This window comes from Pinus tabuliformis, chromosome X (genome assembly GCF_031772625.1).
Source record: "Pinus tabuliformis cultivar Carrire ecotype Pingquan chromosome X, CPIR1, whole genome shotgun sequence".
Taxonomy (NCBI): domain Eukaryota; kingdom Viridiplantae; phylum Streptophyta; class Pinopsida; order Pinales; family Pinaceae; genus Pinus; species Pinus tabuliformis.
In genome coordinates, this window is record NC_142308.1 from 900299794 (window position 1) to 900317109 (window position 17316).

At 41.6% G+C, this 17316-nt stretch overlaps 1 protein-coding gene across 1 annotated transcript in view; it reads left to right on the plus strand.

Annotated features, from left to right (window-relative positions):
* Positions 1–17316, plus strand: part of LOC149142590 (uncharacterized) — a 171491-nt gene that overhangs the window by 27398 nt on the left and 126777 nt on the right. The window lies entirely within an intron of this gene.

Below are 17316 nucleotides of genomic sequence, written 5' to 3' on the forward strand. Positions count from 1 at the left end.
TCTGGGTCTATAAGTCCAAGTCAAGGGTGTTGGTATATAGATAGAGGCTCTGTAGCTGTGTGCATAGAGCCCTAGTAGAGTCCGCAACTGTGTGTGCGGATCCCTGCAGCTGAGTGCGCAGGGTGGATCTAGTTGTATTGACAGAATATTTTAGTAAAGATAAGTGGTTTCTGAAGTATCGCAAATATATAGTGTTCTGGTTTATGCATCTATTATATGAGTTTATATCTTTTTATAATTGCATGCACTGGGTTTTACTGTTAAATGTTTTCTTAAATACTATAACAAGAAGATCAAATATATAATAATTTCGTTAATATGAAAGTACGCCTGCGCGGATCTACGAGGAAACCCAATAATAATACAGAGTAGTGTGAGGACACAGAAAAGTTCGCGACCCCTCCAGACCACATCAAGACATCCCAAGGGTGTGAAAACCTGGTTCCAACACCCTCCCCTACTACCTCCGGTGAGACCTCAGTCCACGCTCCACGGGCTGTTACCAAAAGGGCTGGTAGCTGTGGGATTTGTTTGGCTAATAACTCTTTCGAACCTGGGTCATGTCCTAATAAGCCAAAAAATGGTTCCATTGTCGGGACCGGGATCTACCTAAGGGATGTCTGATGCTGGAACATTTGAACCTTATGAAGAAAGAACTTGAAGATTGGTTGGATTAGAAGCTTCACGAATTCGTGGTACAAGAAAATAGAAACCCGCAGATATATGAGGAAAGGTGGTTGGATCGTTACATATACACAGAAATCCATGAGATCTTATTCGTGTCTTTCTCAATAGAGGTGTATGAGTGTATTGTGAGGCTAGTTGATAGTCAGGGAAGGTGCAGACTAGATCATCCCATTGTGTGGACTCTAGAGTTGGTGCGTAGGTTGGAAGCATCTAAAGACAAAATCGCATAGGCAATAGATCACTGGTTGGCTCGGGTAATAGGAGGGTTTATAGGCAGAAAGGTTCTTAGAAGGAGCGGAAGAAGTTACTGAGGGACCAAAGGATTTGAAAACAGTCCTCTAATTTAATTCTCATGAGAGAGCGAGGAGGAGCTCGCAGGGTTCTCTCCAAGAAGTGCCATCTGATTGATAAAGTAGTGCATTCCATTAATACCATTGTCATCCATGCCATCACCTACTTCACCTACATCCAAACCATCTTCACCTACCCCACTACCGCCACCACCAAGGGTAGGGATGGTAGGTGTGATCAAGTTATCGGTCCTTAGGGGCGTAGGAAATGAGGAACCAGATCAGTTATGGTTCGTCATAAAGACTATGTGGGAAGCCCAAGGTGTAATGGATGAGAACATCAAAAGGGATTCTCTGGTGAGTGCACTGCAGGATTGCGCATTGATGTGGTATATAAAGTACTCTAGCGATCATGCGAATGCAATAATAGCAGCAATTTAGGACGTGTTGAACAAAGAATTTAGCCAACCAAAATCGGAAACACAGTCAATCTTTAGGTTCAAGGAGATCGCGATGATGCCTAGTTAAACCCTGTGGGATCTGTATCAAATATTGAAAAATACAATCTGTGAGGCAAACATGACGCTGACAGATGCGCAACACTGCATGTGGTTTGTGGCATCATCGACACCACATCTGAGGACAATGCTATCACAGCAAAATATCTCAACCCAAGCTGAAGCATTGGAGACAGTGATGAGGTTGCATGAAACTCCAATACAAGATCTAGGGTTGGGAGTTCAACAAATCCACGCGCAACTACAAAACCTATGCTTAGAAATGAAAAGTTTGAAACAAGGTAAAGCACCTCGATTAGAAGCGTGCACAGAGGTATGGTGTATAAAATGTAAAGTCTAGGGCCATGATAAGGATCACTGTCCGATATTCGGAAACTATCAGGAAAGAGGGGGACCAATGCCATTGCGACCAGAGGCACAAGTAGGGCCGAGTGCGGTGCCCTCGCTATGGTGTGCATTCTATTAGGTAGGAGGAAATCACAACACAGAGAACTGTCCTCTATTACTGAAATTGATACAACCTCCTCAGAAGCTATTTTGCAATTTTTGTAGATCGATGGGCCATGACGAATGAAATTGTTGAAGTTATGAGTTACTGATGGAACAGACACCTGCTTATAGGATGCAGGCTGTGGCGCGAGGTCAATATCCAACTACAGTGATAGCACGGGGTGGATTTCAGGGAAGCGAATAGGGACGTGGAGGAATGGGACCTAGACGAGGCTAGGGACAATTAATCTACTACAATTGTGGAGGACATGGGCACTACGCATGGGATTGCATGAACCTGACCAGAACATGATGCTTGTACTTTTACCAATTTGACCATGACGCAGTAGATTGCCCTACACTAATTGCACAAATGTGGGAAAAAGGGGTGCTCTAGGCTACTCCCACTCAGAACATCCAAATGATGAAGGTGGAACCACATGAAGAGGATCCTAAGATGAGCACGATGCTTAGAAGTGGTGTGACTACAGGAGAAGATAAGGGGAAGAAACCTAAGGAGGATGCATGGGTTCGTAAGGCCCCTACAAAGCAAACTGAATTTGATTTGGAACGTGCAAAGGAAACATTTATGGAAGCTAAGAATAGCTTCGCGAAGCCTTCTACTTCAGGTAGAAAGGATTAGACTGAGCTAGAGTTGGATACTTCTATGTTAACTACCTTTTTATATACATGCATGAAGCTACTACGAAACACTAGAGCAGTGAAGGGATTGCAAGAATTGATAACTAGATGCACAGGGTCCGGTGAACCGTGCATGATCAGGAAGCTAGGCAAGCATGCTTTACACATAGGGCAGGAGATGCGATTGACTACCCAGATTGGTGACTATGAGATGGATCAAATCGTTCTAGACCTGGGGTCAGATGCAAATGTCCTACCTAAACAAACATGGGAACACATGGATAGGCCCACCTTACAATGGTCTCCTATTCAATTACTGATGGAAAACCAACAAAAGATCTTGCCCATGGGGAGACTACAAGGAGTCACATTAGATATAGAAGGCATGAGCACACAAACAAACTTTGAGGTAATACAAATTGTGGATGACAGTAACCCTTACCCAGCACTATTAGGGATAGACTGGGCCATGGATATCATTGGAATCATTAATTTAAAAGAACGAAAGATGATATTTGAGAAAAGTATCTACGCATAGTCATTCTGCTAGATTCGGCTGGAGGAGTGTGCTACACTGAACCCATACCCGATGAGGAGACTGATGAGTACTTGGATCATATCTACCAAATCATAGCGCAAGATCAAGTTTGGGTGAATCTAACAATGAACGGGAGAATCTCATGGGAACGTGACAGTTCCTGTACATCGGACTCCGATGAAGAGATTAAGCGATGGCAGAATGAATTGCATGAGGTAACAATGCTAAATTGTAATATGATGACTAGATCACTACGTTGTGTAATGATAGAAGCAAGGGAGCGGCTAACCGATGAGGGTGCAATGAAATTAGAGGTGCCAGTAGACCACTGCAAACTGGTGAGTTTGGAAGAAAAGTAAGGTGCACAAATGGGGTTGCCCTGTCCAACAACTGCACAAGGGTGGAGTATACACCAAAAGACTAGGGGAAAGAGGTGCGAATTTAGGAGGCGGGCATGTGGTCAAATTGGAGGACAAAAGGGGGTGAGCATCCATCGAAAATGTAGGGTGGGGTGCATGGTGTGCTAATTCCTAACCGCATACAAAGCAAAAATCTGAATTCACCATAGCAATGTAGCTCGCTAGCTGTCCGTGACAAAACTAGCAGGAAAGTAGGAGGGCGCACGAACAACATAAGACGATCCACTGGGACTCTGCGGATACCAGAGAGTTGATAGACCTATCATAGGAGGGAGGTGAAGGTGTGCTTCTTAGTAGTAAGACAAGAGGGAACCCAGAATGCGAGCTATAGTATCAAGCTTCGTGAAATCAATGAAAAATGAGCACAACAGAGAAGGAAAAGTGTGATGTTAGGGAAAGGAATCAGAAAAATAAAACAGGGCATCACACAAGTGGGCTACACAAATCTACACATAAGGGAACCTAGTATAGCTAGGTCTACCTCAGCAATAGGATGAGCTGCGACCCTGCTATCATGGCTACAACTACACCAATGGAGGAGTTCACCCCACACAGCAGTACCTGAGAAGCTAACGGATACGAAGGCACGCAAAAGGTGCTCACAACCCAAGCTAGCAGGGATGATGAGACATCGCACCTTGGGTGCAATCACCTAACTAGTTGTGGAAAGCACAGTCTCAGTGCCCCCCGCAGTTGAAAGAAGGCGCGGAACTATAAACAAGTCTATGAAAGGTTAGAACGGAAGAAAGGTTCCGTCTAGGGCCATTCTGAGAGCATGATCGTGGCTGCGCCAAAGGGGCTGCACTGCTGCGTGGAAAGGTTGGCAGGTGATCGTTAACACCACTATTCCTAACAAGAAGTTCCAGTTACGGCAGAGATGAGCGAGTGGTGAGTCATAAAGACAGAGGTTCCAAGATAGATACGAAAATATCTTCTGCCTCGAAAATATTAATGAACTAGAAGTGTAGGGAAGGGATATATTCAAATTTATGTGCTCCTATAACACCCTCTAGACAACACTAGGATATGTGAGATCGAAACCAGTGAAGACAAGCAAACACCCTTCTACTAGGCATCCAATGAGTACCATGGCAAGAACCCAAGCACAGTTCACAAAAGAACTGCATCCAACCCAGGAGGAGCCAGATGAAGTGGTTGTAGCCCCTGAGGTTCCGAAGTCCCCACACACACTGCAGGCCTCAAATGACAAGCAGATGATGGGGCCAGTCAGGGTATCACTTAGATTCAATAAAGTGTTAGTAGCTGAAAAGGGAAAAGTAATCACCACCGAACCCGAAAATGATGAAGAATACCTTCAAGACCTGATCACTTAGATTGAAGCACATGATGAGGAAGAAGAAGATGCATTCCAAATACCTTCATTACCCCCATATGTCTCTCCATGGAATGGGACGGCCTAGATACTGAAGGACCTGGACACTATGAAGAGTACGCTCCAGACTCCGTTTCTTCCATATGAGATAAGGTTTGATGGTTTGTTTTTTGGCTGAGTATCGAGTATCAAGTTTAAATATTGGGGTCTTGCAGATAGCGACAAGTTCCCCCAACTAGCTGCAGACAAATTCCTACCACGGAAATGGTTATTGGGTGTGGAAAAGGTGGGCTTACTTAATCTAAGGTGGATACTCCACTACCACAGCACGACCATCACCATTTTTGTGATACGACAGTTACTCTATCTAGTAAATGATGGGTATCTCTGGTTGGAAGAGCTGATTCTGATCACAACTGATTTAGTACATCAGATTACTCACCTGCCGATTAGAGGGAACAACCCCATAGACATAGCTGGAACAAGTAGTGATTTGGGTCTTGCAGAAACAATGAAGGCTAAATATAAGCTTGAAAAATGAAAGCGTGGGTATGTAATAGCAAGCATCAAAGGCCAAGGGGTGCGAGTCGCCACCCAGCAACTAGCTAGTAAACTTATGAGGAAATGCCGCACAGATGAGGTGTCAGCCCCTGTCATTGGGCTTGTAGGGCAATGTGCAGAAGGAGTCTAGTTCAACTGGGCACAGTTCTTATGCTACGAATTTCTAACAAATTGTAAGGAAGCACAGGACAAAGGTAAGACTTTCAATTATGCATGGTTGCTACTATCAATCCTTCTGGTTACAGGACAATTGCCGCAGGGTAGCCAGTTTCCCAGCATTGAGCACAACCTACCTGAAGCAGTGCGATTTACCTCACTCTGGGCTACAAAGGATGCCACAAGGGTCCGGGAGATCAAAGTATTTTGGATATTCATGGAAGCAAGTATCTGAACATGGATCGATCGTAGACTGTGGATGTCCCCAATAGTCTACAACAATTTATGAAGCACATTCGAGTTCAAAGTAGACATGCACAACCTATATATCCAGGCACAGAAGGATCCAAAGTGAACATGGGGCAAGCTCCCATTCATTGCAATAGACGATGAAATTTATGAAGTATTGGCAGCATGGCCTCTAGAATGCTGCGCCCAAAACAAGGCCGCATTATAATGGATGGAAGTACAACAGCGAAAGAAGGAAATCCAGCAGCAGCTCACTAAACTGGTGAAAAGGACACATCAGGGACAAAAGGCCACTTCACTGCAGGAGGCGACCTAGGAAGTAAATTCCAAAGAAACCACGGAAGATCAGGAAATGTCCTCAGAACTAGACAGGTAGAAGGAATCAGAGACACAAAAAATCACTAACTTTACCACAAAATCAACTTAGGGCAAAAGGCTACGCATCAAGGAATCACCACATGCGCGTAGGAAGTCCAAAATAGCTAAGACTTTGGAGAAATAATTTCTTGACAGCAGTGAACCAGCACGCAATTTGGCTACCGGCGCCTTGGAGGAACTGACGATAGAGTAGACAACTGTGTTGGGGGAGCTCAGAGCATGGCTACAAGCATTACAGGTGCGACCCTCGGGAGGGATGATACCAAGCCTAGCAGATGATATAGCTGCAGCCGAGTAGATGGTGTGTAGTCACACAATGAACACTTTAGTGTTGCTAGAAGGCATTGTCTTAACTGAAGCTGAGGGTGACATACGAAGTTGGGGGTTGAACTTGACTGCTCTACCTCACAAAACCCTCTACCAACTGTAGGATGGAGTAACCGCTGAGCTGCGTGCTAGGGAAGGCCGCGCACTCCAAGTCTTAATGAAGCATAAGGAAAATCTGGAGCATGTCATCCTACAGTGTAATGACATGGTAACTCACAACCAGGAAGTGGAACAGGCCATGGTGGCGGCTTGCAGCAAGGTACCAGAGTTGGTTGTCCCAACGGAACTTCTAATAATGGACAAGAACCATTACATGGTTGTTGAATTTTGTGTGGCCCAAGAGGATGCCATGAGATCTTAGTGGGAATTAAGTTTGAAAATTGCAGAGCTAAGACTGAAAGCACAACCACCCACACCCCCAGAAGTTCGTAAGCAGTGCCATGGTGAAATTCAAGAAGGGTTGGAAATCATAAAGTGCGTGGTCCAAGATTTCTTGGGATTGTTGGATCAGTCCCTGCTTATGCTCACATCCCTATAGGATGACCCAATGCTCCATAAGGTAGAAACAGAAGCGCGGGAGTTACAACAAGCATATGACCAAGTCCAGGGGACTATAGAAACGGTTGCCATCACACAATGACTGACAAAAATGAGGGAGGCCCAGGTTCTCAAGGCACAGGTTAATGCGGCTCGGTAGAAGGAAGCAGTTCTTAAAGAACACATCCAGCCTTGGCTTGATGAGGCATCCGTGATCTCTTCCAACATCGAGGGACAGTTAGTGCACATGCAAGTAGCATCTGAACCCAGGCAGACAACGAAACTAGATACTGATACATAGGTGGCTCATGCAGAATGGGTAAAGAAGATGGCAGATGATTTTGTTGCAAGGGCAAGCAAAGCATAGAAGTTACTGAATGACCTCCATGCAAAAATTTCTGCACTAGCCAAGTGACTCGGGACGAGTCACGTTGATTGTCATGGAGGCTTTTCGGGTAGCAGAGGCCTTGCGTAATGGTTTTCGGACTCAAAGTCCACAATTTTGGGAAAATGTATGGTAAAGACTTCGTGAAGTGGGTGGAGCACGAATTGTAATGAGTCAAGTCAAAGGGTTGTCTGCCCGAGAATAATGAAAAATAATAGGAAGTGAGTCGGCCTACCCATGGTCCACAGACCATGGGAATGTATAAATAGAGCAAGGCTCTATGGCTAGAAGGCAGTTTTGGATAAGTTTCTTTTTTGGATCTTAGTGTTATGGGTTTGTGAAGACAGTATTATCTGCATCTGTAAGTTCGAGTTAAGGGTGTTGGTATATAGATACAGGCTCTGCAACTATGTGCACTGAGGCCTGGTAGAGTCTGTAGCTGTGTGCATGGACCCCTGCAGCTGAGTGCGCAGGGTGGATCTGGTTTTATTGACAGAAGATTTTAATAAAGATAAGTGGTTTCTAAAGTATTGCGGATCTATAGTGTTCTAGTTTATGCATCTGTTATATGAGCTTATATCTTTTTATAATTGTGCGCACTAGGTTATATTGTTAAGTGTTTGCTTAAATATTGTAACAAGAAGATCAGATCTATAATAATTTCATTAATAAGAAAGTACACCCGTGTGGATCTACCCGGAAGCCGGATAATAATACAAAGTAGCATGAGGACACAGAATGATTCATCTGAACCTGGGTCAGGGCCCAATAAACCAAAAGTTGTACTCACTTATTGTCCCATTTGCCTTTTTTATTTACATTACCTCTCAAGTTTGGCTTAGTCTCAATTCCGTGTTTCGATTGTTCATAAAAATGTTTCAATTTTTGGATAGCCTCCTCCAATGATCTAGGCTCATCAAACTCAATCCTATTTTTGAATGTAATTGGTAACCCACTAACAAATATTTGAATCTTAGCCTTCTCCTCATTGAGTTAAGGCACATATATCAGCAGCTTAACCATCTTCTAGTGTACTCATCATCTATCATGGACTCCATCTTTAGCTCATAGAATTCTTTCGCCCTACCATCAAAGTATATTTCCAACAAATACTTATTCTTGAATAGCCACTCAAAATCACTCCAAGTCAAATATTCCTTATTCATGCCTCTGACATTCTTCACATCTTCCCACCAAATGTTTCCTTTTTCTTTGAGACTGAATGTAGCCACTCTAGCTTTCATGTTCTGTGAATATTCATGCAATCTAAAGAACTTCTTTATGCCTAGGGACCGTGCCTTTGCATCTTGTGATTTATTTACCTTTAAATCAAAAGTAGGTGGCTTTTCCTTCTCAAACTCATCTGGAAAATACCCCTTACTGCTCCTCTTGTAAGGATGATACCAATGATGATAATAGTTCTTATCTGAATCAGAACTAGAATCATAGTTCTGTCTATCCCTTCCCTGATCCAGAGTGTCCAACAATCTTCCATCTCTGATTGTTTCATCTCTATCTGATTTGTGACCACCATGCGATCTACTACCATATGCCCCATTAGTTCTATTCTCCTGCTCATGGCTAATCCGAAGCATTCCTTGTCGCTGCAAATATGAGAAGCTCTGGACTATGACTACATTTACCTCTGCTAACTTTTCATGTTCCTGTATGATTCTGCATTAGCTTCCTTACAACTCATTTCTTCCTTTAAACTTCTCAGTGTCACTAGCAAACTAGAATAGTTCCCTACACCATACTTCTCCTTAGATTCATAGGGAGAATCTTCGTAGTCAACCACCTTGCTAGCCATTTGATATTACTTCCTGCAAGGTATATCATGTCAGCTAAACTTAATCACAATAAACCAACGTACCTTAGTATAGTTTCGGGAGGATATCTTATCTGCAAGATCAACAAATCAGTGTGATACATGTATAACATAATCATGACAACATATAGAAACATAAAACATAAGCATATGACCATGCAACCATCATTCCAGTTAGGGTCCAGTCTTCAATGCATGACCTCAACAACGCACACCATGGCCTCATGCATGAAAACAACCATTATTACATCACGACACACTTGACCACATGCCAACATGGACATACATAAGCAATGAATAACCATCCAAACATATGCGTAAACACGTATGATCAAGCATGAATGAAAAATACTTGAAATCAAACCTGCAAGAATGATACATGCAACCAAGCATACAAGAATGTAACCAAACATGCAAGAATGTAACCAAACATACTACAACAATACATGTAAGTGACATAAATCAACATTGACCCCTCATACACTTACAACAATGCATTCCACAATCACACCTCAAATTTCACATGATGGAATCACTACAACCATGAACAACATCATGCAAATGCAATAGGCACATGGAATGCAAGGGTGAGACACACACATGCAACTCAAATGCATGCATGACCAACACGTAGCCCATCTAGTCTGAGGGGTGATTCATGCTCTGATACCACTCTGTAACACCCTCTTCCCACATCTACCCATGAAACTAGCCAGATGGGGTAAACATGCGACGAGAGGCCACTATGATATGATTTGGCCTCCTAAGTCACATTAAGGAAGTGGAACCGACAGAAACACACTATACAAACATTAATTATTAGCTACAAGACACTCAAGAACCAATCCAATACTTTAGATAGCTTGCCTTGGGGTTCCACTGAGATTTTAGACAATTGAAGGCTCAGTCACTCCCATGCTATAGGCATGAGTGCAACTAGTAACACAAAGTCTCTCTCACAGGCTTGCTTACCAGTGACCAGAGACCAAAACTATCAGTGCTATGCTAGCAACTTCGAGATTTGAGCCACTTTTTTAGGCCCAAAGCCCAGGTCACTACCCGTAATTGAAGTGTCTCTTTAGATCAATAAAATAACATGGAAATGATAGTACTAAAGAAAATACTTGTTCAATACCTTGATTGGACCCCTATTAGCCATGAATAGGCATTTGATAAAACATATTGAAAATGTGTAATCTACAAGTGTAATTAATAGTTATGACCATAGGGGTCTGATACTTAGGTGAGAATCGCTAAAAACCATTCATGCGTCAACACATCAACTACCATTCCATCCACTAGTTCACAGATACATTGATCATTTGATTACAAGTAAAAACATGATGATATACAAACATGGATACTATCATAAAACACATACATAACTAGCATAATAGGGACACAAATAATCATGAAAGTATAGCCATATGGACCACATACAATCCATCAAAATAATCATAGAAATAAAAGGAGAAATAACCTTTCGTTAATGATTCAAAATCCAAACCTGGGATGTGACTTCCACGTTCCACCCAACCGTAGAATGGCTGAGCCAAATCTCTAATCATCCATTCACCCCCGTGCCATATTCCAAGCATGAATGCGTGATCTCATAGAAGACATCAATAAAAATCATCAAGGGCTTCCAGAGGCCATCCACCTCAAGCAATCAAACAATGATTCCACCTAAAGGTCGGACATCACAAAATTTTCATCAGATTGGTCTTTATCCAAGCCTTTAAGGGCTCCAGAGCATTTGTCCAACCAAGGCTCCAGGACTAGTAACTCAACCCAAAACTTTTACCGGGCTCTAGAGCATTTGTCCAACCAAGGCTCTAGGACTAGTAACTCAATCATGGCCATCCTCCATGCCATTGATATATCACAACAAAGAATCCACATGCATGCCAAAAATAGTGAAGGAAACATACATGTAACTCGGTACCTACAAGAAAATATGTAGTTGTTGATTTTGATGCCTTATTGTTCTTTCTTGCTCTTCCTTTGCCTTCTTGCTCCAAGAATCTAAGTATTCCACACCATGCAAGAGTACTCCAAGAAAAATCGAAGTCTCTAAGAGCAAGAGAGAGAGAGAGAGAGAGAGAGAGAGAGAGAGAGAGACACCATGCAAGAGTACTCCAAGAAAAATCGAAGTCTCTAAGAGCAAGAGAGAGAGAGAGAGAGAGAGAGAGAGAGAGAGTAATGAGAGAGCTCCAAAACTGAACTGACAAAAGGTTATTTTCCTCATTTTCTTTATTTTTCATTATTTTCCTTCATTTTCCTCCTCACATGCAACCTGTAACCTTTCACCTCATTTCTCTCCTAATTTCCATTATTTTCATAAATAATTGTGCCAAAAATTTCATTTTTCCTTACCAAAGCCTTAGGAATTTCCTTTGCCAATTTCCTTAACCAGAAAGAATCACAAGTGATCCCCATCACTAGGATTCTCCCCAAAATTAAACCTGGAATAAGTATCCCATCAACCATGGTTATTGTTTTTTAAATTTTATTACATGGAATTTTCACAAGGGTTGTTACAGTTGGAAGCTCAGTTTTGTGGACAACTCAAGTTTTTTGGAAGGATTGGGCCAATAGCCTATCGACTTGCACTGCATCTGACAGTTAAATTCCATGATGTTTTCCATGTTTCCTTGCTTAGTAAGTATGTTTAAGATGTTGATCATGTGATTGACTGGTCTGTACTGCAAGTGGATCCATATGGATAATTCGAGCAAGAAATGCGGTGTATATTGTAGAAAATGGTGCTCATGCTTCGAAATCGAGAAATCGAGCAGGTTAAAGTGTAGGGAAAGCACTTTGGACCCGATGAAGCTACATAGGAGATGGTGGATTAGGTGGAGGCTATGTATCCTTCACTATTCGCTTGTTGAGAAAAAAAATGGTATATGTTTTGGTGTGATGTGTTGTTATATGTACATATGTATATGGATATAAATATTGGCATGAATTGTGTTTTAAATCTCCAATAAGCATTACGGGAGTCATGTCATTATGGTGGTCAGGTTGTTATGTTTTCATGTTGGTTTTCTTTTCAGTGGGTTTATCATTGTAAATATTGCAACGAGCTAAGTTATAAAGCTCCATGGGTAGTATGTTTTTATTTTAGCAGTCTTGCTAGTTATAGTTGGATGGTGTTCCTCCAAGGGGGGGGGTTCTGTAATGGCCCTGGTCAAAATTCCATGTAAATAAAGTTAATAAAAAAAAATTATAACCAAGGTCATGGGACACTTATTCCGAGTTGAATTTTGGGAAAAACGTCCTAGTGTGGGTGTTCATTTCATTTATTGTGGCTAAGGAAACTGGCAAAGGAAATAACAAAGGCTTTGGAAAGGAAATGTGGCATTTATTGTCATTTTATCTATGCAAATAATGGAAAATAGGAGAAAAGGAAGGTGAAATGTCACGAGTTTCATGTGAGGAGTAAAATGAAGGAAAATAATGAAAATTGAATAAATTAGAGGCCTCATTGATAAAAAGGCTTTTAAGGATTTGTTAGTACCTTTTGTTATGTAACCTTTTACCAGTTTAGGTTTGGAGCTCTCTCTTTCTATTCCTTCTCTCTTACTCTTGGAAACTTAGATTTTTCTTACAGCACTTCAGCATTAGATCAAGAAAAGAAAAGGAAGGACCAAGGAGGAAAAGACCAAGAAAGGAAGAGCAGGATTAAGCAACTACGACAAGATTATTTGTAGGTATCGATTTGCATGTGTGATTTCCTTGTTAGATTTGGAATTCCTAGTACATGAATGCATGTATTTGGTTCTCTTGTTGTCACTTGGCATGGTTTTTCTTAGGTGGGACAATGTTTTTCAGCCTAGCCTTTCCATTTCTAGATAGTCATGGTGTGATGGGGTTCTCATGTTTTGGTTGAGCCGGATTTCTGGATGGATTCGAAACTGAGTGATGTGGCCTCTGAAAGAAATAAAACATGGCCTAGTGATCCCTTAATAAAACTGTGGATTGCGGTAAAGAATTTCCCTAGTAGCCCTTGAACTAGATTGTGGGTTTCAATAAAGTTGAATTTTGTGTACCTTGGTGTGCCTAGGAATCCTCAGTTGTTGAATGGTAGGATATATGGTAAATCCTAAAGGTGGGTGCCCTTGATTAGGCCTAGCAAGCCTTGGTCGGTGGATGGAAGGATATACGATAAAGAATGGAGGGTGGAGTCTTTATTAGGCCTAGGGATTCTAAACCTTTTTATGGTGATATTTACGGTAAAGCCTAAAGACTAAGGGTGGGGGGGGATTCCTCTTGGTGTAGGTAGAGAAATTTGGTGGCATCCACGTTTTTTTAGGGCCTAGTGATCTAGTGGGGATTGTGGTAAAGGTTGGTTCTATTGATGAGGGTGAAGTGGTTTAGCCTCGCGGAGCCCTAGTTGATTTTGGTTATGAGTCCCACATTCATGCTCGAAATATGGCACTGGGATGATCGACTGAAAGAAATATTTGGTTCAGCTAATCCATGGTTGGGTGGTTTGTGGAGGTCCCATACCTAGTTATATTTTGCATTCATTAGTAATATCTTCTTCTCCTTGATATTTTATTTGTAAATGTATTAGATTATATGTGGATTTTATGGATATTATGTCCTTTCTATTTTTGTGGATTATATGATGGTTAGGAGTATGTTTTATGACTATTATGATATGTGGATCTCATCCTATTTGATTAGTGAATGAATGTATAATGAATACATGAATTAATATATGATAACACAACTATTGTGATAAGGAATCAATGTTTCCTTATGAATCTCAGATAAGTATGAGACCGCTACGCTCAGATATATTGTTATGACTTGTAGATTACATATTTGTGAAATGTTTGATGAAATGTCTATTATGGCCCCTTTATTTTATGTTATATATCATTTCTTAAAGTTTCATGAAGTTTTAGGCAGTGGCATGAGTCCTGACCCTGAAAAAGTGGCACAAAAGCTAGGGTCGTTGGCTCGAACTAGCTTAAAAGGTCCCGAGTCACTAGCATTCCCTTGTTGTGGGAGTGACTAGAGGTTCCTAGTCACTTGCATGCCTTATCATGGAAGTGACTAAGGCTCTAGGGTAGTGAAAAAGCAAGTTGTCTCAGAGGTTGGTCATGTAGAAGGGTTTGTAGGTTCCTGAGGATTCTATAACATGTGTAGAAGTTTATTTGTTGTATTTTTGCAATTCTACTTCCTTAACTTTACATGGAGAGTTGAATCACATCATAGTAGCCTCTAATCACATGCTTACCCTAGCAGACTGGTTAACTTGGGTAAATGTAGGAGGAGGGTGCTACACATGACATAACATGGGTAACGGTTAGACTCTAGAAGGTGACAAACCTTGTAACTACAAATGGTTGAATGTCATGGGGAGATGTAAGTAATAGGAATCATTAGTTAAAGAAACCCTAGTTGATAGATCACATGGATTCATTAACCCCAAAGTATTCTTATGTAGGCCCTAGGGTTCAGCGACCACCAGGACATTGGCAGATAGCACATGGAGGAATAGGTGGTATCACGGAATACCAGAAGCTTGTAACCATTGCGGAGAGTGATAATGGAAGAACCAAGTAATGAGATGGTTAGAGGATAGGTAGGGAGACCCACACCAATGTAAGAAGCCATTAACAAGAGAATTTATTGTCACCTCTGAGACATAACATGTTAGCCGAAAGGTTAGATCCTGAGGGGAACCTCAACATGAGGGCTTGAGATGTTATGAGGTTCTTGGAGACATGAAAAATTAGTTGAAAGGTCAGATTCTTGGGGGGCTCAATTTGAGAGTTCAATATGATCTGAGGGTCCCGAAGTCATGAAACACCAGCCAAATGATTGGTTTATACAATACAAAGGAGAATAATTCTCCCCAAAACCTAGAAACTATATGCCCAAAGATATACATCAGCTGTATCGTAGCACTAGCACTGAGAGAGAAAGAACAGGAATGGTCAAAAATAGGTTGAGCAGCTGTAATTAGTTATGCTGCTTCGTCATGGTCGACCAGCCACTGATTTTCTGATTTAGACTCTTTCTTGTGTACAGATTTCTTGTGGCCTGCTGATTTTGCTCATGGGTTAGGTTCCACGGGAGGATATAACACTAGATTGTTAGGGTTTTGTCCATTTGAGATGATCATATGCCTAGATGAACACCAAATATAAGCATCTACGGTTGCCAACCATGGTATTCCCAGAATCAAGTGATGGCCTCCAGCTGGAGATTGCATTTGGAGTACTAGGAAGTCCACAAGGTAGTGCCATGAATCCACTGAAATCATGATATCTTCTAATTTCCCTACTGGTTTTACTGTAGATCGATATGCTAATTGTAACAATGTAGTTGTATGTTTCAAGTTACGAAGTCCTAATGCATGTATGGTTTCAGTAGTGATCACATTTATGGAAGTGCCCAAATCTACCAGTACATTTGGAATTTCTACCCCATTAATGTGCACAGTCAAAATTTGGTTCTCGGGATCCCCATACTTTACAGGCATGTACCTTCCCATCATGAAATATGATAGCTTCCCTATTACGTGAATGGTGAGTGGATCTCTAGATTTCTTTTTAGGCTTCTTAGTACAATATTCCCTAAGAGTCTTCGCATATATAGGTACGTCCTTCATGGATTGCAGTAGGGGAATCTTGACGAATAAATTCTGTAGCTCCCCTAACAAGCCAAACTCAGGTTGAGGGGTTGGTTTACTTATAGCCAACCTTTCTAGATAGGGTGGTTCAGCTTGGTGTTTCTGAGTAGCTAATGGTTGAGGAGGTGTATGATTTTTGTTAACTCAGTGTGGTTCCTCTCCGGCCATTTCTAGTTCCTTCTCCTCATTGTCAATCTACTCAATGATAACTAGTGACGGTTGAGTGCCTACGGGCCACCCAGATCGTAAATGCATCTCATAGAATTCTGTAGTGGAGATGTTGTATGAAGGCAAGTTGAAGGCATTAACCTGCTGAATCTGATTATTGTTAGGATTCAGATTGGATTAGATAGGGAGTTGAGGATGAATAGGCTGATTACCAGGGGGCACATTAGAGGGAAAATGAAGTTGCTATTGTGGCATTGACTAGGAAAACTTAACAAGAGGGGAAGGTCCTCACCAGTTTGGAGCCCATGAGGAGCTTGAACTAGCTTGAGGAACCCACTATTTCCAAGGTGGAAACTGGTATTGGGGCCATACGGGCGGATAAGGCATAGTTTGGGGACCCATATTGGAATTTCTAAAATATTGAGATGGATCTGGAAACATACCTTGATTTCCAATTGATGGCCGAGGTTTCCATGGCTTTTTGTGTCCCATAAAGTACAGCTGCTCCATATCTTCTCCTATCCCTTGAAAAACCACTTTTAGCCTTGGCAAAGATGGGCATCAACTTGATGCATGCTTCAGTTGACAGATTGCACACTCCTATACATAGTTCAATGGACATTCCCTCTGTGGGTGTTTCTTTCTGCGTGTGGGGAAAAATACAGCCATATTTCTTTCCAATTCTAGTTGTTTCTATTTTACCTGTAGTGTGTCTATTTATTCAGACAAGGTACTCAGGATATCAATCCTCAAGTTGTCCAGCAGTTTCCCAATTTTTGCTTTTGTAACACCTCCGCCAGATACCTTTGTTGATCGAATCCCTTTTTTATTTCTTGCAACTCCTCTTGAGCACTGAATACACAACTCATAGATGGTATCAAAGTCCTCCTTTGATATATCCCCCTTTCCAACTCTATTCAACAGTTCCAAAGAGTCTTCGTGGAAGGCCCAGAGAAGGATACTTTTCAAAATGTCTTTACCCAAGTCAGAGAAACCTGACCTCTACAATGTGTATTTAAAGAATTCCACACAGTCTTCCATATTTTCGTCCTCTTTCTGTATAAATTTAAAAAGCTCTTCTTTAATATCTCATGATTTACAATAGTCTTGGTATTTCTCCAATAAAGTAGTTCTCATTGCTTCCCATGTGGTGATA